Genomic DNA, 25,000 nt, shown 5'->3' with positions numbered 1-25,000 from the left:
CTCGGCTGGCACGCTGTTGGCCCAGCGTTCGACTCTCCGACCGGCCAATGAAGAATTAGAGGAATTTATTTCTTGTGATAGAAATTCATTTCTCGTCATAATGTGGTTCGGATTCCACAATAAGCTGTAGGTCCCGCTGCTAGGTAACCAGTTGGTACTTAGCCACGTAAAATAAACCTAATCCTTCGGGCCAGCCCTAGGAGAGCTGTTAATCAGCTCAGTGGTCTGGTTAAACTAAGATATACTTAACTTAGATGAATAATCTCTACACATACGGTACACGTGCTCACATACGAAAGTATCTATATCACATACACTAGAAACATCCTGTATTTCTCGGCAAATAAATGGAAAATAATAACGTTCAGAAATATGTTTAATATTCATGTTTAAAGAACCCTGTAGCAAATTAAGGCTGAAAAAAATATTTCATGTGGTTAACCAATGATACATAATGTACGATCGACCCAGGTTATGTGGGTATGATGAAAAAAAAAAAAAAAAACGCTGATCTATGCCGAACGATGATATATATATATATATATATATATATATATATATATATATATATATATATATATATATATATATATATATATATATATGAACAAAGTTACAGCCACGAAGGAAGGAGTGAAAAAAAAAATTACATGCTAAGTACTTTCGTCTAATTACCAAGACAAGGTCACAGCAACTAGAGATGTACAGAGACACGGATGTATATATTTGGTGAGTATGCATATACCCACCATAGGACTATTACCCACCATATATATGTGCCCTTGTCTCCGTATATCTTTAGTTGCTGTGACCTCGTCTTGGTAATAGGACGAAAGTACTTAGCATCTCATTTTTTTCACTCTTTCCTACGTGGCTGTAAATTGGTTTGTATAAACATCACGCTTTTATCTTTTTGTGATATATATATATAATATATATAAATACATATGTATATATATAATATATATATGTATATATTATATACACGTGCCCGACGATGCGTGACTTTGCTATTTTCCAGTGATTTTTTATTTTTTATATATATATATATATATATATATATATATATATATATATATATATATATATATATATATATATATATATATATATATATATATATATATATACACGTATATACACGATATCCAACATGCTCGATAATAATTACCAAGATTCAGAATCTCGCCATAAGTAGAACACCATGAACAATAATTAATATTCCGGATTCTCAGAATTGGAATCCGGATAAAACCATGAAATCCAAGATGCTATCTGCAGCACAGACTTCACGATGCAGACCAGGATTTTAATAACACCGCATGTCAACTGGAATTCTTGCACATTTTGCCTCTCTCTCTCTCTCTCTCTCTCTCTCTCTCTCTCTCTCTCTCTCTCTCTCTCTCTCTCTCTCTCTCTCTCTCTCTCCATTATTGCTGGATAAATATTTTTAATATCTAAAACAAAGTATTCGTTCCCAAGAAGATTTCTGTACTCTGATAAAATGTAAAATCCATTAAATATGTAGATATAGCATTCCGACTTCATTAGGTTCCAGAAAAAAATTATATATCTATATTTTATAATATATATATATATATATATATATATATATATATATATATATATATATATATATATATAAACACTCATACATACAGTATACACATACATACATACATACATACATATATATATATATATATATATACAATCCTCCCATCCAAACCTTCATATATCATATGTAACATGAAAAACTTCAGTACTTTACCTTTTATTCTGAGTTCGAAAACGTCCTTCGCAAATGTCTTCCCGTCTCCCTGGAAAAATAACAAAAAGCAACATTAAACTAAAAAAAACTATCTCGAATAATACTGACAATTAAAAACTCCAAAGATCGACTCAACCGTTATTATTTATCAAAAATATTTTTATTAATAAAAAATATTTTTATTTGTAATAAATAGTTTTATTTATCAAAAAACAATTTATTTACCAAAAACATTTTATCAAAAATATTTTCATTTATCAAAAATATTTTTACTTATTAAAAATATTTTTATCATAATATTTTTATTTACCATAAATTTTTCATTGATCAAAAATAATTTTACTTATCAAAAATATTTAAATTTGTCAAAAATATTTTAATTTATAAAAATATTTTTATCAAAAATATTTTTATTTATCAAAAATATTTCTATTTATCAAAAATATCTGTATTTATCAGGTTCGTGCCACGATACAGGAAGAGGCAGATAAGGACTGGATATCATTTATCTCGAACTGTGGAACGGAGCAGTCTCCCTAAGAAAGTCACGCAACTGAAACCTCAGAAGTTCAAGCGACTATGCAATGCATTACTACCCTAAAGCAATTCTCCTTGAATCTGAATAGTTTACTTACATTTTTATTATTATTTAATATGTTATTTCATAATTTAACCCCTGGTTCCGGGTCTGGACCAGGGTATCTAAAACTTCTAGCTTTCTTTATGCTTAACAAAAAATAAATTACAGAAATGCAACATAGAAGTTTCTTTTCAATCCCTGGGTGGTAAACGTGCTTTATTTACTAACAAATCGTAGAGAATATCTTCACCAAGAATAAAAGCCAAACTTTCAAAACAGCGCAACAGCAGACCAAACGTTATTTAATCTTCAATATTCGATGGATTACGAAAAGCAACAACCAAATCAGAAAGTGCCAAACGGAGAAACGTGACAAGGGGAGAGACGAATTATATATAATCAAATAACTTTATCATGTTTCCCTTTCCTTAGAGACTGTTTGCCTTTGCGTGGGGATTGTTTTTGTTCACATGGACTGTTTCACTTTTCTTTATGTTTCTCTTTTCCTTCCCTTGGGGACTGTGTCCCTTCCTTTGGGGATTTTCTCTTCACAAAGGGACTGTTTCACTTTTTCCTTTCCACGGGGACTGTTTTCTTCACAAAGGGACTGTTTCACTATTTCCTTCCAACGGGGAGAACTGTTTCCTTTCTCTCAGGGACTTTTCTTCACAAGGAGTGTTTCAATTTTCCTTCCCATGGGGACTGTGTCCCTTCCCTTGAGGACCTTTTCTTCAAGAATTCCTTCCTATGGGGACAGTTTCCCTTCCCATGGGGACTTTTTCTTCAGGAATTCCTTGCCACGGGGACAGTTTCCCTTCCCATGGAGACTGTCTCTCCCCTCCCCCGGGGACTTTTTCTTCAGGAATTCCTTCCTATAGGGACAGTTTCCCTTCCCATGGAGACTGTGTCTCCCCTCCCCTGGGGATTTTTTCTTCAGGAATTCCTTCCTATGGGGACAGTTTCCCTTCTCATGGGGAGTGTGTCCCTTCCCTTGGGGACTTTTTCTTCAGGAATTCCTTTCTATGGGGACAGTTTCCCTTCCCTTGGGGACTTTTTCTTCAGAAATTCCTTTCTATGGGGACAGTTTCCCTTCCCTTGGGGACTTTTCTTCAGAAATTCCTTTCTATGGGGAAAGTTTCCCTTCCCCTTGGGGACTTTTTCTTCAGAAATTCCTTTCTATGGGGACAGTTTCCCTTCCCTTGGGGACTTTTTCTTCAGAAATTCCTTTCTATGGGGACAGTTTCCCTTCCCTTGGGGACTTTTTCTTCAGAAATTCCTTTCTATGGGGACAGTTTCCCTTCCCTTGGGGACTTTTTCTTCAGAAATTCCTTTCTATGGGGACAGTTTCCCTTCCCATGGGGACTGTTCCCAGTCCCATAAATATTTTTTTATTTCCATCTCTGTTTTCCATTTTCTAAATTGTGAAATTTAATTGTTTATAAGTTGATCATTGGGGGAAATTTGTTCAAATTAGGACACCAACTAACAATTTAAATAAAAAAAAAACTATCAAAAATGAAGCAAACATACATACGTATAAGGAAGACATTCCATTATGACCTTGTCCAAATTAAGAAGATTACCTCGTCACCACTTACTATAGTATAAAGAGAGAGAGAGAGAGAGAGAGAGAGAGAGAGAGAGAGAGAGAGAGAGAGAGAGAGAGAGAGAGAGAGAGAGAGAGAGAGAGCATTTCCGTCTTCTTCCTCTAAAGTTTTTTATCTCTTCCAAGTTCCTCCATCCCCAAGAAAAAAACTTTTCCATTCAAACGGCATCATTCCACGACAAACAAGATATGCCGTAATCTGAAGGAACCTTTTCAAAAGCTGTCCTGAAGGAAAGAAAAATCCAACGTTCATTTTCAGTTTTCTGTAAAAGAAAACTGTCGTGCTGCTTTGTCTGTCCGTCCGCACTTGATTCTGTCTGTACTTTTATCTGTCGGCACTTTTTCTGTCCGCTCTCAGATCTTAAAAACTAATGTGGCTAGAGGGCTGCAAATTGGTATGTTGGTCATCCATCCTCCAATCATCAAACATACCAAATTGCAGCCCTCTAACCTCAGTAGTTTTTATACTGTTTAAGGTTAAAGTTAGCCATAATCGTGCTTCTGGCAACGATACAGGATAGGTCATTACCTGCCCTGGTTAAAGTTTCACGGGCCGTGGCTCATACAGCATTATACTAAGACCACCGAAAGACAGATCTATTTTCGGTTGCCACTCTTCTGGGAAATTGAGTGATATATATATATGTATATGTATATATATATATATATATATATATATATATATATATATATATATATATATTTATGATTATAATCACTTTTGTACGTGATTCATTTATCACACTTTATCACACATTACCACATGTGAAAAATAAGAGACGGGGTGTAGGTCCTGACCGGTTTCGACTTTATTTCCAAGCCATTGACGAAGGACTAATACAGAGTGTTAGAAGTCACAAATATATATACTACAGGAACAGTACTGGCGAACTGTAGTCTCTAAAGTTGTGTATGTTCGTTAATACTGTTCCTGTAGTATATATATATATATATATATATATATATATATATATATATATATATATATATATATATATATATATATATATATATATATATTTGTGACTTCTAATAATCTGTATCAGTCCTTCGTCAATGGCTTGAAATAAAGTCGAAACCGGTCAGGACCTACACCCCGTCTCTTATTTTTCACCTGTGGTAATGTGTGATATATACACAGTATATATGTGTATATATATACATAAATCCGACAAAACAAAGCTAAAGTTAGAAACCACGACGAATAAAATATTTCCAACGCCGGAGTCTGAAACTGAAACTGAAACTGAAACGGGCAGAGCAAAACAAAACCCAAGGAAGCGTTATGCGACAACTTCCAATTACCGGAGCCACGGTCCAGTTTAACCAGTTAACAATTCGGCTCAACAAATTTACGGTTCAGTCCCTCCAATTTCAGCTCAATTCGACCGGTTGCAGTTCAATTTCATCTCTCACCTCTGTAGCTGTTATTTCCGTTAAGAGGAGAATACACTCTGGGCGGTTGGCCATGCATACTGATGTCGATTATTCCTGGAAGGAGAAATATATAGGGAATATTCGCTCCTGGGTTTTTGTGATGCGAATAACCTATAATAATAATATCCCAGTGGATATGCCTTGTTTGTCCTCCCCCGGGTGACAGCTGGGGAGGCAGGACACAGCCACCCACCCCTGCAAATCGGTTTGTCCGCCCCGGGTGGGGCGGGGTAGGTAGGGAAATGGAAGGGTAAGGACACACCCACCCTCCTCCTGCAAACCTGTTTGTCCGCCCTGGGTGGGGGTGGGCTTGGTAGGGGAATGGGAGGGTAGGGGAGACATCCACCCTCCTCCTGCAAACCTGTTTGTCCGCCCCAAGTGGGGGTGAGGTAAGTAAGGGAACGGAAGGGTAGGAGAGACATCCACCCTCCTCCTGCAACCTGTTTGTTCGCCCCGGGTGGGGTGGGGTAGGTAAGGGGAATGGGAGGTAGGGGAGACATCCACCCTCCTCCTGCAAACCTGTTTGTCCGCCCCAAGTGGGGGTGGGGTAGGTAGGGGATCGAGAGGGCAGGGGAGACAGCAGTGCCACGTTCCAGCAAGCTCATACGAGACAATAAGACAAGCGCAATAGCAAAGTTCAGTTAAGCATCAGTAAAACGGCACAGGAGGTTTTAGAACGGATAAAGCAATTCCTCTCACTCCATATTTCTATTTTAACTTTCCGCAGATTCTATGTCGGAAAACCATCGAAATCTCACCTACTATAAAAATTAGACAAATGAAATCTCTTGACCCACTTGCATCAAATTCAGTTCTATTTGGATTAATTTAAAATATAAAGAAAGAAATCCATTTAGAAGGGTTCCCTGGAAAGAAAATCGATCTCTTTTTCAATGGTAGGGAATAGGGAAAGGGAATAGCAGGCATACAATGACGTGAGTGGCGCTATGGAACTTTCGTTCTGCACTGGGTCCTATTTTCTCCAAATTCGAAATGATCATAGATACTGACGCACGGTCTGGACATGAAGAAAGAGCAGCAAGAGAATCCACAATAATTAAGAGAATGAACACTAATTAATGAAAATAACCCACGAAAACAACACGGCAAAACACGCCTCATTCCTCCAAGCATCGCCCCCATCAAAAAGCAACAGGTCTGGTGTGGTGGTGGCGGACTGCCGCCATTAAACCGTCGGGGAAGCCAAAAGCCACTTCTGTTTTTTTTCTCCCCCTCCCCTCGTAAGAGGATTAAGGACCACCCAAAATACTTTACTTCACAAGCAATTGTATCCCTGACAGCGTAATTAATTGAGGCATTAACTTCATTTCTGCCGGTATGACCACATCCATTTATCCTTTTCTCTCTCTCTCTCTCTTCTCTTCTTGCTCCTAAAGACTTCTCCTTAACCTCACCCCCCACCACCCTCCACTACCTCCCCCACCCCACCAACCCCATAGGGACCATGGCCCCCTATCCTCAACTTGTTTTTCCTAATGGCGTCTTTTCTTCCAGCCTTTGTTCTGATGACGACTCATATATTAACATTTTGGGGCTTTTTTTTTTTTTGTTTCGTGCTGGATCCGTGCACAACGTGTTTACTTACGTACTGTATCCGTGCTCAGTTTCGTGCCGGATCAGTGCACAACATTTTGTTTAGTTTTGTACTGGAACTGTGCAGAACATGATGTTTAGTTTCGTACTGAATCCGTGCTCAGTTTCAGACTGGATCCGTGATCTTTTCGTACTGGATCCGTGCACATCATGATGTTTAGTTTCTTACAGCATCCGTGCTCAATTTCGTACTGATCCGTGCACAACATGATGTTTAGTTTCGTACGGATTCCGTGCTCAATTCTGTACTGGATCAGTGCATAACATGATGTTTAGTTTCGTACAGCATCCGTGCCCAGTTTCGTACTGGATCCGTGCACATCATGATGCTTAGTTTCGTACAGAATCTGTGCTCAGTTTCGTGCTGATCCGTGCACAACATGATGTTTAGTTTCGCACTGAATCTGGGCTCAGTTTCGTGCTCGATCCGTGCCCAGTTTCGTAATGGATCCGTACCCTGCATCGCATCTAGTTTCGTAAAGGATCCGTGCCTAGCATGCTTAGTTTCGTAGTGGATCCGGACTCAACAAGATAATAGTTCGTACTGGATTCCAACAAATAAAAGTATTTGAACATAACGTTTCCAATATCACATGAAACTTAGTTAAAATTCAACGTTACTAGAAAAAATACCACCATATTATTCAATCGTTTGAAATACGAGTAAAAAAAAAAAAAAAAAGTATAAAACATTGAAAGTCCGAAAACAAAATGATCAAGTTTAAAAAGGGCACATCAAAACTGAATGTTAAAACAACCAACCTCTGCTTTTTTTTTTTACAATGTAAACTTTTTAATCCTATAAAAAACACATGCCAATCTTTCAACAGACTTAAATTCAGACATAAGACCCTATTAGACTTGACGAAAAATAATAGCTTTCCAAGACTACGAACCAGATATAACAATAACAGAGCCAAACTTAAAAAAACATTTTAAGGGATAACAAACATATGCCTAAACGCAGAATATAAAGAGGACAACTCGAAGAATTTTGAAATTTTCTAGTTATAGAGAACCATGATTATATTTTCAAAGTCATTATATTTAATCAAGAAACGATTAAACAAAAACAATATCCAACATCTGCGTGACAAATAAATATATATATTGGTCTCTCACAACTAACCGTTCAAGTTGAGACACAGAACACTGAAAAAAATGCGCCGAAGCTTCTTCGGCGCAATCGAGTTTTCTGTACAGCGTATAATCAAGGCAATCGAAAATAGATCTCTACCTTTCGGTGGTCCCGGTATAATGCTGTATGAGCCGCGGCCTATGAAACTTTAACCACGGCCCGGTGGTGGCTTGTCCTATACCGTTGCCACAAGCACGATTATGGCTAAAGTTAAGCTCAAATAAAATAAAAACTACTGAGGCTAGAGGGCTGCAATTTGGTATGTTTGATAATTGGAGGGTGGATGATCAACAGACCAATTTGCAGCCCTCTAGCCTCAGGAGTTTTCAAGATCTGAGGGCGGACAGAAAAAGTGCGGACGGACAGACAAAGCCGGCACAATAATTTTCTCTTACAGAAAACTAAAACCGCATTCCTTATATGTTACATAGTAAACTGCTGAACGCCACGACACTCTCTTGGAAACTTGTAAGTTTCAAAACATCCCATGGACCCCCAAAATTTAGACAGCAAACAACAGCAACAACAAACAGGTTAGTCTGGAATAATATAAAGGAACAAAAAGTTTTGGCCATAGGCTAAGCGCTGGAACCTATGAGGTCATTCAGCGCTGAATGGGAAATTGTAGAGTATGAAAGTCTGAAAGGTGTAACAGGAGGAAATCCCGGCAGTCGCACTATGAAATCATTGTTAGAGAGGGTGGAAAGTAAGATGGAAAAGTCAAGTATACCTTAGTTTAACCAGACCACTGAGCTGAGCTGACTAACAGCTCTCCTAGGGCTGGCCCGAAGGATTAAGACTTACTTTACGTGGCTAAGAACCAATTGGTTACCTAGCAACGGGACCTACAGCTTATTGTGGAATCCGAACCACATTATAACGAGAAATGAATTCCTATTAACAGAAATAAATTTCTCTAATTCTTCATTGGCCGGTCGGAGAATCGAACGCGGGCCCAGCAGAGTGCTAGGCGAGAACGATAACAACCCGTCCAATGAGGAACTAAAACAAGAGAATATGAACAGAGGTACAGCAAAAGCAATGAAAGGGGTTGCAGCTAGAGGCCGAAGGGACGCTGCACAGAACCTTAAGTAATGCCTACAGTGCAACATGTGAGGTGCACTGACGGCTAGCCCCCTATGGAGAGGATAGTCTAAAGGAAAGCTATATTCAAAAAAAAAAAAAAAAAAAAACAGAGAGACAGAGAAACAGAAAAAAAAACAGCAGGCCAACAGCATACGTAACGAACAGTGTCAAGAGAATATCTCAAACTGACATAGGTATGGAAAAAAACTTTTAAGAGGAACAACGCCCAACTACAAAATCAAACTACAACCCAGAAATTAAGCACCAGAGACGACCAGCGCCTTGATGAAATAATGAGAGAGAGAGAGAGAGAGAGAGAGAGAGAGAGAGAGAGAGAGAGAGAGAGAGAGAGCTGAGTGGGACGACTGTTGGGCTCTCAAAATTACCTCATAATAATTTTTTATCCTGATGCTGAAAATAGCTTGCCCATTTCATCATCATCCATTTTACCATTTATATTTTCATTGTTACCATCATCATCTGTAACTTCATTTCTACGTTCTTCTCTCTTCTGCTCTGCGGAAGTCTGCCTATCAAACAAGTGGATATTTAGTGAGCACCAATCTAGAATTGCCGAGCGAGGCTAAGCGAGGCTAAACCACAGATTCAAAGCCAAGGCTACAATAATCAACTGACCTCTCGCTTAGCCAATCATCCTCTTCACCATTAACAGTTGGTTTACGTAGCAGTGTGCCTAATTTTGGTGTCTTTGCTTTGTTCCTTCAAGCTACCAGCATTTACAAGGCGTTTCTGTAGCTTTGTAATACTTAAAGTACTATACAAAAATTATCGGTTTGCTTTTGCTGGCTAATTTGGAATTTTTAGGGCCCTTTGTGATTTTTCTGCGATTTTCAAAAATGCGTCACAGATCTCATGTCAGTGCTGACTTAGCTCTACTAATTGCTCTTTGACTTAGCTCTGAAAACTGCTCTATGGCTTAACTGCTTACTACTCCTTGGCTTAGCTCTGCTAACTGCTCTTTGACTTAGCTCTGCTAACTCTTCTTTGACTTAGCTCTGCTAACTCCTCTTTGACTTAGCTCTGCTAACTCTTCTTTGACTTAGCTCTGCTTACTGCTCTTTGACTTAGCATTGGTAACTGTTCTCTGGCTTAGCTCTGCTAACTGCTCTTCGAATTAGCTCTGCTAACTGCTCTTTGACTTAGCCCTGCTAACTTTTCTTTGACTCAGCTCTGGTAACTGCTCTTTGACTTAGCTCTGCTTCCTGCTCTTTGACTCAGCTCTGCTAAATCTTCTTTGACTTAGCTCTGCTAACTGCTCTTTGACTTAGCTCTGCTAACTGATCTTTGACTTAGCTCTGCTAACTGCTCTTTGACTTAGCTCTGCTAACTGTTCTTTGGCTTAGCTCTGCTAACTGTTCTTCGAATTAGCTCTGCTAAATGCTCTTTGACCTAGTTCTGCTAACTGCTCTCTGACTCAGCTCTGCTAACTGCTCTGTGAACTGCTCTCTGACTTAGCTCTGCTAACTGCTCTTTGACTTCGCTCTGCTAACTGCTACCTGGCTCAAACTTTCATTTAATAAAGACCTAGATACAGGTTAATGTGATTTCATAGGATCGTAGGAAGGGGAGAGATTCTCATTCTCACCGTCTGCGCAGGCAAGAGCTCACGCCTAAGGAAATTAGGAACGATGCCACCCCATCATCAGACGACAGCAACTGCCGGCAAATGACAGCTAGAATAGTGGACAGCGGACTGGGTACAGGAGGGGTGTGTTTCTAATAAAAGCACAGCCAAAGGATCATCTATCTCTAAAGGAGCTATACTCGCATACAACATTCAATTAATTTATTCATGAGCGAAAATGCCCAAGATATGATATTATTCTCTCTAAATTCTGCTTGCATTCTGGCTCAAAGTGATATTTGCTAAAGAAACTTCAAAAAGGTTTAGTCAGAAGTATCAAATCTCATTTCTAACGAACATGTCTCATAGCACAACATAACATTTCAGAACGGTGGGACCTGACATAACAAGATACGAACTTTTAATGCACAAAACACAAATACGTTTAAGGCTTTCAAAATCAAGAAAATTTATAGGTCACCAACGAGCAGCAGTAGAAGGGACAGGTCAGCGTCTAAGAACCCCTCTCCACCCACGTAGGGCATTGGGGAACCAGGCAAATGGCTGCTGATGACTATGTCCCCATCTGAGCTCACAGAGACAATTAGATCTTGTGTTCTGTGACAATCTATAAAGACCTGAATGTGTTTTGAACCCGGGAGCACTCCAGTTCGAAGTCATCAGCAATATCAGCAATACTACAAAGCTACCATGACACAATATTAACCATTTTGGAGGAGAACTAGCAATGCACTAAACAGCAGAGTAATAATAATAAACATTTCAGAACGAAGAAATTCTGAAGACACGTATCTTAATGATTTTCAGCAGGAATGAAAATCAGTACTTTTTGGCATAGCTGTACATTATTATTTCTGACCTTTCAGATTTTAAAAATGACTGTCTTCAAAATATACTTAAAACATTTAAAATAACTGATTTATTGCTTTGAAACTTGCGTTCCCCATGGTCCAAATCTGGTGCCAATCGCGGGGACCTATGTACGAAAATGAAGAGGTAAATCTAAGTCAAATTCTAGAAAGAATACAAACACATATCTAGCTCTATTGTGTCGCTAACTTAAAATTTCTATGTTCTGTTACAGATATTCATGATTAAAGTCAGGAAAATGCTAAGAAAAAAAAAATCCAGTGACTCTAATCACAGCATTCAACTCCCAATATATATAAAACCTTAGTGTACCACCCCATTAGAACACGCTCCAATACCAAAAGCAATAACGACGCTGAATACTTTCCGACGCAGAACTGAACTCACTTCGAAGATACCGAATAACTGTCATGTCTGTCTCCATACGTCACCTGAGCAAATCACTGCGTTATTTGAAGTCGTGCTTTGCAGTAAAGTATGTTGCAGTCCATTCATTCAAGTCCTACCCTAAAACAATCCTCCTTGTATTTTAATCATTTACGTACATTTTTATCTATTTGTTTATCAATTTGTCAATTTGCTTTTTCTTTTCTAATACCTGATCTCTTCTTTCTGTAATTCCCATTACCTTCTGTTATTCTTTCAAATGAACACCATAATATTCTTTGGAAGCTTGAATTTCAAGTCAATGGTCCTTGTGGGCTTGTTCAATATGAACTGAGTTCGTCTTCTGAATAATAATAATAATAATAATAATAATAATAATAATAATAATAATAATAATAATAATAATAATAATAATAATAATACTGTTTCGGCAAACCGTCATTTAAAGCTTTCAGATGCCTTCCAATTCTCTAATGAAACTTCAGGAATTAGGTAAATTAAATGGGTGTAACCATATATACTTAAAAACTAAAATAACGGATAAAGGATTTCTGTTCAGATTAATACTCTTCATATCCTGTGTACAGGAACTGCATATTCATGACGTCATGTGAGATCGTTTGGAAAATACGTTGTTCAACTGCCTATACTCTCTCTCTCTCTCTCTCTCTCTCTCTCTCTCTCTCTCTCTCTCTCTCTCTCTCTCTCAGCCTTGAAATATAGTTCATACATGCATGCATATGAATCCTGTGAATGAATACTGACACATACGCATATAAATAGTAATTTTACATTTTTTTTTTTCTCTCTCTCTCTCAGCCTTGAAATGTAGTTCATACATGCGTGCATATGAATCCTGTGAATGGATATTGACGCATATGCATATAAATAGTAATTTTACATCTCTCTCTCTCTCTCTCTCTCTCTCTCTCTCTCTCTCTCTCTCTCTCACCGGTTAACCTTCCACATCCAACAGAAATGCACCTCCTCGTGCAATCTCCTGAACGGCCGAGTAAACATCAACAAAACAGGTATTTTAAAACTGACGTTTTCCAGCTTCAAGCTACAAGTCCTTTTTAAGAGAGACGAACGGCAACAAACCCCGGATCTCTCTCAAGAGCAGCAGCTCGCTTCCGACAAACCTTTTGTCACTAAACCACAAGAAATTTATCGCAGGCGACATCCGTCTTCTCGAAGGGACCATTATTAGTAGTACTTACGAGAACAACATCCTTTCAACCTTCGTGCTTCTCTCTCTCTCTCTCTCTCTCTCTCTCTCTCTCTCTCTCTCTCTCTCTCTCTCTCTCTCGTAAAAGCTGTGTACCTGCTCTCCAAATCCTTCATACTCTCTCTCTCTCTCTCTCTCTCTCTCTCTCTCTCTCTCTCTCTCTCTCTCTCTCGTAAAGCTGTCGACGTACTCTCCAAATCCTTCTCTCTCTCTCTCTCTCGTAAAAGCTGTGTACCTGCTCTCCAAATCCTTCTTTCTCCTGTGAAGGACATTTTTATCGACTTCTCCTTCTTCTCTTTCTTCCTCTTCTTCTTTCTCTGTTCCCCCTTCCCTTGCAAAAGACATACTTCTACGAACCCACTCTCCCCACCCCTGAAGCATTTTTTCATTTATCATGAGGATCTTCGGTAGACTCCACGCCCTTTCCTTTTCCCTGGAAAAGATATCCATCTCTCATTTGTTCTCTTCCATCCCCCGTCAAAGTCATCCTCCCAATCCGTTCTCTTCCATCTCCCGTCAAAGTCATCCTCCCAATCTGTTCTTTTCCATCCGCCGTCAAAATCATCCTCCCAATCTGTTCTCTCCCACCCCACGTCACGGACACATCTCCTTCCCTTCCTCTTCCAGCGAAAGACCCATCCCTACGAGCGCGACGAACCAAACGCTCTCTCGGACATTCAGCGGATAATCGCGACCACTGGAGAATCGTTTGAGGCTGAACAACCCGCGATTGAAGAGTATCATTCTGGCGGGCGTAGGTATCTATTGTGTACTTGATATTCTCTTTGGTGTATTCGGGAGGACCCAAAAAGCGACGTACTGCCGTAATGACCCCCCTTTTGGGGGGTGCCATGAGAATGGGAGGCGAGCGGCGCATCATTACCTCTGCCACATCCTGTCACCTCTTAACAGCGAGGTTTTGTTTTAAAGTGGTCCCCACATCGCGGGGAATTTTTTTTTTTAGTCTTTTTTTTAGTGTTTGAAAAATAAAACAGTTCACGTTGTTGTTGTTGTTGTTGTAAGTTTACCGGCTGCCATTAACGACAATGACGTCAACAAACCATTACGACGAAAACAAACATCACTATACATCAACATTAAGAGGAAACCAAACATAACTGCATCGCCATTAAGGGGAAAGCAAACATTGCTACATAAACATTAAGAGGAAAGCATCCATAACATCAACATTAAGAGGAAACCAAACATAACCACATCAACATTAAGAGGAGACCAAACATAACTACATCATCATTAAGAGGTAACCAAACATAACCGCATCATCATTAAGAGGAAACCAAACATAACCACATCAACATTAAGAGGAACCTAACAAAACTACATCACCATTAAGAGGAAACCAAACATAACTACATCATCATTAAGAGGAAACCAAACATAACCGCATCAACATTAAGAGGAACCTAACATAACTACATCACCATTAAGAGGAAACCAACCATAACACATCATCATTAAGAGGAAACCAAACATAACTGCATCAACATTAAGAGGAAACCAAACATAACTGCATCAACATTAAGAGGAAAGCAAACACTGCTACATAAACAATAAGAGCAAAGCATCCATAACATCAACATTAAGAGGAAACCAAACATAACCACATCAACATTAAGAGGAAACCAAACATAACTACATCATCATTAAGAGGAAACCAAACATAACTGCATCATCATTAAGAGGAACCTAACATAACTACATCAACAATAAGAGGAAAGCACCCATAACATCAACATTAAGAGGAAACCAAGCATAACATCAACATTAAGAGGAAACCAAACATAACATCAACAATAAGAGGAAACCAAACATAACATCAACATTAAGAGGAAACCAAACATAACATCAACATTAAGAGGAAACCAAACATAACATCAACATTAAGAGGAAACCAAACATAACCACATCAACATTAAAAGTAAACCAAACAAAACCACATCAACATTAAGAGGAAAGTAAATATAACCACGTCAACATTATGAGGAAAACAAACATAACTAAGCATAAAAAGTTAGAAAAAAAAAAAAAGTATATGCAGCCGCCATCGTCTACGATAAATTCCGCTGGTTCTGTTCGTATATGGCTACAACCTCCTGTATCTGATTAATAATAAAGTGAAACAAATTTCGTAACTGAACTGATTAAATAATCAGCTGATATCAATTGCAATGAATTCCTGATTCGTATCCGCGTCTGAAAGATATAAGATTCTGTCCATTTCTCATTCCCCTACGTAACGAGATCTTCCATTTTGCATTTCGTTTCATTTCCTTTCATTTTAAAGCTCTCCTCTGTCAGAAATTTCGTTCATGTTTAAATTACATCAAAGATTATCCAGTGTTGATTAAAATTTCAGACTTTCTAAACCTCCTATAAAAATGTTTTATATCAGTGCTGTAAATTATTGTCTTCTATGCAATTACGACAGATTTATACTGACCTCATCCACTGCTGCTTGAGAGGAATTATAATAATATTGTAAAGCATCCTTCACCTCACCCCTCCCTTTTCTGCTTTCGTACGTAAATATTTATCTGTTAATATTTTTCTCTTTGTTTTATAGGATCCCGAAAATGTGAATTCTATTCAACAGACGGTTCCTACGCAAGTAACTGGCCTTGAATGCTTCAAAAAGAATGACTGTTCATTTTAATAAAAAATTATAATAAGCAATAAAAGACCTCGTCCTGTCCTACACGCCACTTCCATGATAAATCTCTCTTCCCGCAGTCAGGTTAGAATTATTTTTTTTATATAGCAGCTTTGCAATTTTCCACTCGCTTCTGTTTTCCCTCATTAAAGAGTCCTATTTTCCTCTGAGAGGCGCATACACCGCCCCCTTGTGGGAACACACCCACTCTTTAATCCCTTCCCGTTTTTCCCTCCCAAGTATAAATAGTTTTCACTTCCTAGTATATTTTTCCCTCAGTATAAATATTTTTCCCTCCTCGGTATAAATATCTTTCCCTCCTCGGCATAAATATTTTTCATTCCTCAATATAAATATTTTCCCTCAGTATATTTTTCCATCCTCAGTATAAATATCTTTCCCTCCATGGTATAAATATTTTTCTCAGTATAAATATTTTTCCATCCTCAGTACAAATATCTTTCCCTCCATGGTATACATATTTTTCTCTCAGTATAAATATTTTTCTCTCAGTATAAATATTTTCCCTCCTCAGTATAAATATCTTTTCCTCAGTGTAAATACTCTTCCATCCTCACTATAAATATCTTTCCCTCCTCCGCATAAATAATCCTCCCTCTTCGGTATAAACATTTCCCCTTCCTCAGTATAAATATTCTTCCCTCCGCAGTATAAATACGGACACCGAATCCCACACACGGCCAGCCTAAACAATAGAAGCAACAGAGGGATAAACGAAACTCGGCGGAGGAGAAGTCAGCCAAAGCCATTCGATAAACTATGCAACACCTGAACACCCGTCGGCACTATGAGAAGTGTCTGTCCGCCTGTCTGTGTCTATCAGTCCGTGATGAAATCAATAATGAAAAGGGACACGCATCAGTATTCAGCGATACAACACGGCCAGGAAAATCAAGGCACCCGAACACAGTTACGGTCCCTCGTGCCCCCCCGGGGTGTGTTCGGGGTACTTCCTGCAAACTTCCAAGTTTTGTGGAATGGAATGGGATATGGAGTTCAGGCCAAAGGCCAAGGACTGCGACCCGTGAGGTCATTCAGCGCTGGAAAGGAAATTGGGGGTAGGTAGGTTTGAAAGGTGTAACAGGAGGAAAACCTCTCTGTTGCAATTTGAAATAATTGTTAGGAGAGGGTGAGTAGCAAGATGGAAGAAAGATAATATGAAAGGAGGTACAGTAAAAGGAACGAAAATGGTTGTAGCTAAGGGGCGAAGGGACGCTGCAAAGAGCCTTTAATAATGCCTCCTGGGTCCAAAATTTTGTGAAGCGACGGTTCAGTTAAGTATACCTTAGTTTAACCAGACCACTGAGCTGATTAACAGCTCTCCCAGGGCTGGCCCGAAGGATTAGACTTATCTTACGTGGCTAAGAACCAACTGTTTACCTAGCAACGGGACCTACAGCTTATTGTGGAATCCGAACCACATTATACCGAGAAATGAATTTCCATCACCAGAAATAAATTCCTCTAATTCTTCATTGGCCGACCGGAGACTCGAGCTCGGGCCTAGCAGAATGCTAGCCGAGAACTCTACCGACTCATCCAACGAGGAACTAGCGAGGGTTCAGGAACCCGGTCTCGGATATACAGGGCCATCAAGGTTTCCTGCAAGTCATTTCCCAAAGGATAACTAACGTAATGAGTCAATCCGTCTTCCACACGCGGATGAGCCGATCGAATCAAAGATTTCAAGAAACATTCATTGATCAAATGTAATCTATCATATAGGAACATTTAACACGATAAAGTAAAGATAATCCTTTTTTTTTCATCATTTTGTGACTTCAAATGTTGTCTAATGCAGACAGACAACAGCTGGCTGCTCACACAGGAAACTAAATTGCAATCTGCACCTTTTCACAAATTTGTTTTCAAAGAAGTTATTCTAACAACAAAGAAAGGAAAACATCACACTTCCATAAATTAATAAGTAGTATTTAAAGATATATGTGAAACTGTTATCCTATAAACATCACACCGGCACAACCATTTTTTCGTATATAAAATATATAAAACTTTTATCCTATAAACATTACACCGGCACAACCATTTTTTCGTATATAAAATATATAAAGCTTTTATCCTATAAATATCACACCGGCACAACCATGTATTTCCTATATAAAATATATAAAACTTCTATCCTATAAACATCACACAGGCACAAACCATGTATTTCGTATACAAAATATATGAAACTTTTATCCTATAAACATCACACCGGCACAACCATGTATTTCGTATCCAAAATATATAAAACTTTTATCCTATAAACATCACACCGGCACAACGATGTACTTCGTACGCAAAATCTATAAAACTTTCATCCTAGAAGATTTTTAAATAAAAAATTAAAATTAACAATGACTACATTCCTCTCAAAACTACAGAAATGATAGCGACCCCAGGTTACTCAGTCGAAAGAGGGAAAGCTTGGAAAGGAATATGAAGCTGGGAGCTTCAAAGCCCCCCGTTCCTACTGTGCCTTTCTCCCCTGCAAACATAAAATCATTAATTCATATCCCCAAAAGCACGGCCATATGTGCGCTCTCTCTCTCTCTCTCTCTCTCTCTCTCTCTCTCTCTCTCTCTCTCTCTCTCTCCAACTATACATGTACCTTTAAGGGGTAAACTTTCCCCAGACAGTTCTGTTCTACAATGTGTCCAGTCAGGTCAGGGAATGTATGTCTCTCTCTCTCTCTCTCTCTCTCTCTCTCTCTCTCTCTCTCTCTCTCTCTCTCTCTCTCTCTCTCTCTCTCTAGAAGTTCTTGTTTACATTACACCTACTTTTCAGCAATCAATTCTCTCTCTCTCTCTCTCTCTCTCTCTCTCTCTCTCTCTCTCTCTCTCTCTCTCTCTCTCTCTCTCTCAAAAATCATCTGAAAACCCTCCACAAGAGCCTGTCTCATAATGCTCCACATAAACAGAGAGAGAGAGAGAGAGAGAGAGAGAGAGAGAGAGAGAGAGAGAGAGAGAGAGAGAGAAGACACTGTGACGGTAATAACACTTCCTTTATCGCAATAAAACACCCAACACGCACCACACATCCTGCCATCATCATCTTCGCAATCACTCAAGGATAACCAACTGATTGATATGAATTCCCAAAAAATATACAATTCTCATTTAGGAAATGCGAAGTAGTCATTAAGCCGTGACTGTGTGAATATCACCATCATCAACGTCGTCGTCCATCTATTTGCTTTTTTATATTAATATCTTATCTTCTTTCCCGGTACTACGATTTATCCACATTACTGCCGTATTTATTGATGTATATAAATATCTTGATATCTTTCCCAGTATCATGAATTGTCCGTGTACAGTATTATTTAAATATTCATTGATGTATATTAATATCTTAATATCTTTCCCAGTACCATGATTTACCCATATTACTGCCATATTTATTGATGTATATTAATATTTTATCATCGCTCCCAGTACCACGATTTATCCATATTATTGCCATATTTATTGATGTATATAAATACCTTGATATCTTTCCCAGTACCATGAATTGTCCACATACAGTATTATTTAAATATTTATTGATGTATATTATTATCTTATCATCTTTCCCAGTACCACGACTTATCCATATTACTCCCATATTTAGTGATGTATATAAATATCTTAATATCTTTCCCAGTACCTTGACTTATCCTTATTATTGGCATATCTACTGATGTATATTAATATCTTATCATCGTTCCCAGTACCATGACATACACATTATTGCCATATTGACTGATACATATTAACAATATCTTCTATCTTTCCCAGTACCATGACTTATCAATAGTATTGTCATTTATTGGTTGTTGCTACTGATTCTGATGTCACATTGCTTTTGTTTAATTCATCGGTTTGTTGTTGCTGATTCTCGTATCATATTGTTTTTTTGTTTCGTTTGAATAAATGACATATCAATACCAACTTGAGAGTTTTCAAAACACATCACTGACGATCACTGATGTTTATACACCGACCTAAACTAACTTGTGACGACCAAAAGTCAATTTAATGCATTATTATTATTAAAACCGTTTAACCAGACCACTGAGCTGCTATCAGCTCTCATAGGGCTGGCCCGAAGGATTTGGAGGAAATGACGGGTCTAGGCTAGAAGTCTAGCACTGGGACCAAATAGGTCATTCGGTATGGTGATGAAAATGAAATTCAAGACCTCACAGGGGCGTACGCTCTCATATTGGAACACACTCACACAATAAATGCATTTATACTCATGTTTCCATATATACTCACTAAAAAGGTATATTAAAATTCAAAATAAATCAAGTACAATTTTAAAGTTTGTTTTACAATTCATTAGATGGCTAAGGGTTTTCGTATTTCTATCATTTACTTTTTATATTTTAACAATTAAATCACAGCTCCTGATGAACATTAAAATGGGTGTTACTGAAAATGGAGGTCTCCGAGAAATTTTCCTCGATTGTCCACAATAAATCTCAAAAAAAGTTTACTTATGCCTTCAAAATATTCACTTTAACAATTCCTTAAACCGTTCAAAGCGTTTTAGCAAAGGGTATTATAAAATCTAAACATTAGTCATATTAACAAATTTCCTACTGCTACTCCTGATTCCATAAGTCGATCTACGGTCTATTAAAAATCATAAAATTAACATTCGGCGCCATCGAGTTTTCTGTACGGCGTATAATGCTGTATGAAACTCTCGGCCACGGCCCATGAAACTCTCAGCCGCAGCCCATGAAACATGCAGCCACGGCCCGGTGGTGGCCTGTGTTGTTGGGACCTATAGCCATGCCAGACGCACGATCATGACTAACTTTAACCTTAAATAAAATAAAAACTACTCAGGCTAGGGGGCTGCAATTTGGTATGTTTAATGATTGGAAGGTGGATGATCAACGTACCAATTTGCAGCCCTCTAGCCTCAATAGTTTTCAAGATCTGATGAAATAGTTTTCTTTTACAAGAAAACTAAAACCAATATAATGTCATTCAAGTATTCAAGGATTTTTCACGTATGGTGACTTAAAATGGTCGAAAGTGGTCCTGCCTAAGTTAACTGTACATACACCAACGAATTACTGTACATGTCAAGTTACTTATATTCTTCAAACCTCTTATGGAGCCCAAGACGTCACTTAAAGCCTCTTAAAATATCTAAATGGGCCAAAACACATACTGTCGAGGCCATTTACTGAAGACTGGGAATCCTCACGAACAATTATGGTATGTGGTTACCTGTATCTATAGGGGCTTTTCTTCCAACCCCCCTCCCCCGATTCTCTCTCTCTCTCTCTCTCTCTCTCTCTCTCTCTCTCTCTCTCTCTCTCTCTCTCTCTCTCTATATATATATATATATATATATATATATATATATATATATATATATTTGTGTCTGTCTGTGTATATATAATTATTAATATACATACATTATACATTTACACACACACACATATATATATATATATATATATATATATATATATATATATATATATATATATATATATATATATTATATATACAGTATATATATACAGTATGTATGTATATATATATATATATATATATATATATATATATATATATATATATATATGTATGTATGTATGTATGTATGTATGTGTCCTAGTGACAGACCGCCAGCAAAAGCGTTACAGACTGGAAATATATAAAAACATAACGCACATACATATGCACATACAAGTATTAAACAGTTGTAATATCCTATCGTAAGAAACAACACAAAGAACCCATATATTTCCAGGACATTCTTTAATTTCCAGGATTATTTATCCCCTAGTTCAAGTAACATGTATAATTGAACATCCATTGTCCGTCTTTCTTTCAATTCATTATAAAGGCATCTAGCCACGCGTGGGTTCTAAAGAATTAAGGTCAAGGGTCAGGATAATAATGGTTACAGTCATAACAAAGCCTTCAAATCGACACAAACGGACTGAGTACTGTTTTAAAGAGTTTCTTAATCCTAACTGTTACGTCGTAATACGGCTGTTTGAAAACGGCAGTGAATATGAGTCGGCAAAGGCCAAAGGTATATAGGGCAGATGATGACAATCCATAAGTGAATCTGACTACTCTGGCGCCCTCTACTTAACGTGGAATCTGAACCCTTTTCAATTAGGGTAGCCGTTATGTATTATCATCAAGAGCATTACTGCAAGACTTGTGTGTAGACACGGCAAAGCTTCCTACTTAACTGTAAATTTCCTCCAGGTTAAAAGTCTGAAAACTGATGAGGAGAGAGAGAGAGAGAGAGAGAGATGGGGGGGGGGAGGGGGTCCTTTGCATATCCTTCCAATATCCAATTTAGCTCTCCAAACATTTGACACTGTCTTCCGATAAGCCGACATAAGTTGCCTACTGGCCAAAGAGAGAAACGAGTAATAAACAATCTAAAAAGGTGGATATTGCTATTAAGTACTATTCTCTGACGCCCTTCAAGAAAACAATACGCGTACCCTTTTTAAGGGAATAATAATAATAATAATAATAATAATAATCTTCTTCGTTTAACGTGCTTTTTCCCATTTTTTATATGGGGTAAGCACGATGCCTCCTTTTGAAGGACTTTGATTTGGCGTTGGGGTAGGCCGTAACCTCTATCGGCTGCCCTGCCTGACATAGCTTAGACCCCGGTAGCGCATATGTACACGTATCGTACCAAATCCCCAGCTCCCTTTCTCCCAGCAGCGAGGAGAGTTGAGCGGTTAGGTCGACAGTAATAATAATAATTTAAACAAAACCTTTTGCATCTCCTTATTACCCTATCTATTTTGTGTCCGTGTAACCATCCTAAATATTCTACTTGACAGGTGCAATAAACCATTGTAGGATATGAAATATTCGAGGAAATTTAGTTCAGCTCAGTATCTGGAATCCTGAGCCCCTTGCGGGAATATCAGGGATGAAAAGAATACCTCGTCATTATTTGCAACCACGTTTTAAAACAATTTAATATCATCATGGTTCGCCCTTCTGGGCTAGTCACCACGGCATTGAGTCAGTGGATGGATATCTCGCGTTAATTGGTATCAAGACATTTATTTTTGCCAATTTTCGAACGTCTACACGACATATATATAGGCTTCTTCTCACTTTCAATGATGACTTGTAGGTATTGGCCACTATCCTTAGATTGTAGAATTTAGGCCAACGGCCAAGCGCTGGGACCTATGAGGTCAGTCAGTGCTGAAAAGGAAATTGACACTAAGGTCTGAAAGGTGTAACAGGAGGTAAACCTCGCAGCTGCACTATGAATCAATTGTTAGAGAGGGTGGAAAGTCAGATGGAATAAAGAATATGAACGGAGGTACAGAAAAAGGAACGAAAGAGGTGGCAGCTAGAGGCCCGAAGGGATGCTGCAAAGAACGTCAAGTAATGCCTACGGTGCACCGCGTGAGGAACACTGGTGGCACTACCCCACTGCGGAGGAGAGTTTGGTAAGAAAAAGGCAAATGCAGACATGTAACAAAAATATGATCATATATTTGGATCGCATATAGAGTACGGTACGTCTCTCGCCAACAAAAAAAACACACACACACACACACACACACACACACACACATATATATATATATATATATATATATATATATATATATATATATATATATATATATATATATATATATATATATATATATCGTTCCCCTAGGCGGTTTTGATTGAGGCGTCCTGAAAGGAATTGTTAGAAGCCTTTACCCAGCTGAAAAATAATAAAATAATAAAAATATGGAAGTTTTACACGTAAGAAATACAATTAATTACTTCCTGATAGTACACCTTCTACAATCATTCCGCGAAAGGCCTCAACTGCAACACTTGATGGACCGAGAATCAGAATAAACAAAAAGAGACCTATCATCTCCCAAGTTTCAGAGTCATCAAAAAATGCAAGACAAGAGAAAACAAATAAAAATAAGTCTCGAAAACTTGAGAAAAAGAACTATTAAGCGAGCCACACCCAATTTTGAACCCGAAGACGTTTCTTTCCATCCGTCGCTCTCATCGTCCCCAGAAACCATCCAGTCTCTCCCACCCCCGCCCCCAACACCGAACACTTCCCTGTTTCACCCACTCCCTTCTCTAGATAAAAAGCCGCCCGTGGTCTCCCCTTCCCGTTAAACAACGCCCTTCCCCACCCACCCCATACCACCCGCCTCCCTCTTCAAAAGCATGACACTGTCGTATGGCGGAACGAACTTTTCAAAGCATTCTCACTCGTTCCTTTTATTCTCGCCCTATACTCTAGGTAAATATTGACGGTGCCAAAGAAAAACGTACACAAATACACGCACACACACGAGCTCTCTCTCTCTCTCTCTCTCTCTCTCTCTCTCTCTCTCTCTCTCGCACGGACGAGAATTCTCCGAGACACAGGGTTCATTTCCAGATAGAAGTATTCCCAAGCAAAGATCGTCGGATACCGAGTTTGAGAGAGAGAGAGAGAGAGAGAGAGAGAGAGAGAGAGAGAGAGAGAGAGAGAGAGAGAGAGAGAGAGAAATCAAATAAACGTCAAGGAAATTGTGGGACATAGATGTCAGAGAGAGAGAGAGAGAGAGAGAGAGAGAGAGAGAGAGAGAGAGAGAGATTAGATTAGAGCTAGAGGGTGGGGTCACTGGAGAAATGGGAGAAGGAATGAGGGGGGGGGGTGAGAGGGGGCGTCCTGTTAATGAATTTCAGCAGTCCTTAGAAGCCAACATGACGCGTACCCTGGCCAAGCATCCAGCCATTCAAGCTTAATAGCCTCGGGGGCAATTTATGCCACAGTGAATAGCGAGAGATGGATGAGAGCACCGGCTACTGTGTACCCGTTACCTCGCTCAGACCGTGGCATTTTCATGGTGCTTATTTTCTCTCTCTCTCTCTCTCTCTCTCTCTCTCTCTCTCTCTCTCTGATGTCTATATTAGGGCTTTGCATGATGTTTATTTGATCTCGCTCTCTCTCTCTCTCTCTCTCTCT

At 38.6% G+C, this 25,000-nt stretch overlaps 1 protein-coding gene across 1 annotated transcript in view; it reads right to left on the bottom strand.

The window, feature by feature from the left end:
• FucT6 (alpha-(1,6)-fucosyltransferase) overlaps nucleotides 1-25,000 on the bottom strand; it is a 427,996-nt gene that overhangs the window by 293,261 nt on the left and 109,735 nt on the right. The window contains exon 3 of the mRNA XM_067112807.1: nucleotides 1,772-1,820. The gene's annotated coding sequence lies outside the window, so the exon portion shown is untranslated. The remainder of the gene's footprint in view (nucleotides 1-1,771; nucleotides 1,821-25,000) is intronic.

This window comes from Macrobrachium rosenbergii, chromosome 12 (genome assembly GCF_040412425.1).
Source record: "Macrobrachium rosenbergii isolate ZJJX-2024 chromosome 12, ASM4041242v1, whole genome shotgun sequence".
NCBI lineage: Eukaryota > Metazoa > Arthropoda > Malacostraca > Decapoda > Palaemonidae > Macrobrachium > Macrobrachium rosenbergii.
This window is presented reverse-complemented; position numbering and strand designations above follow the sequence as displayed.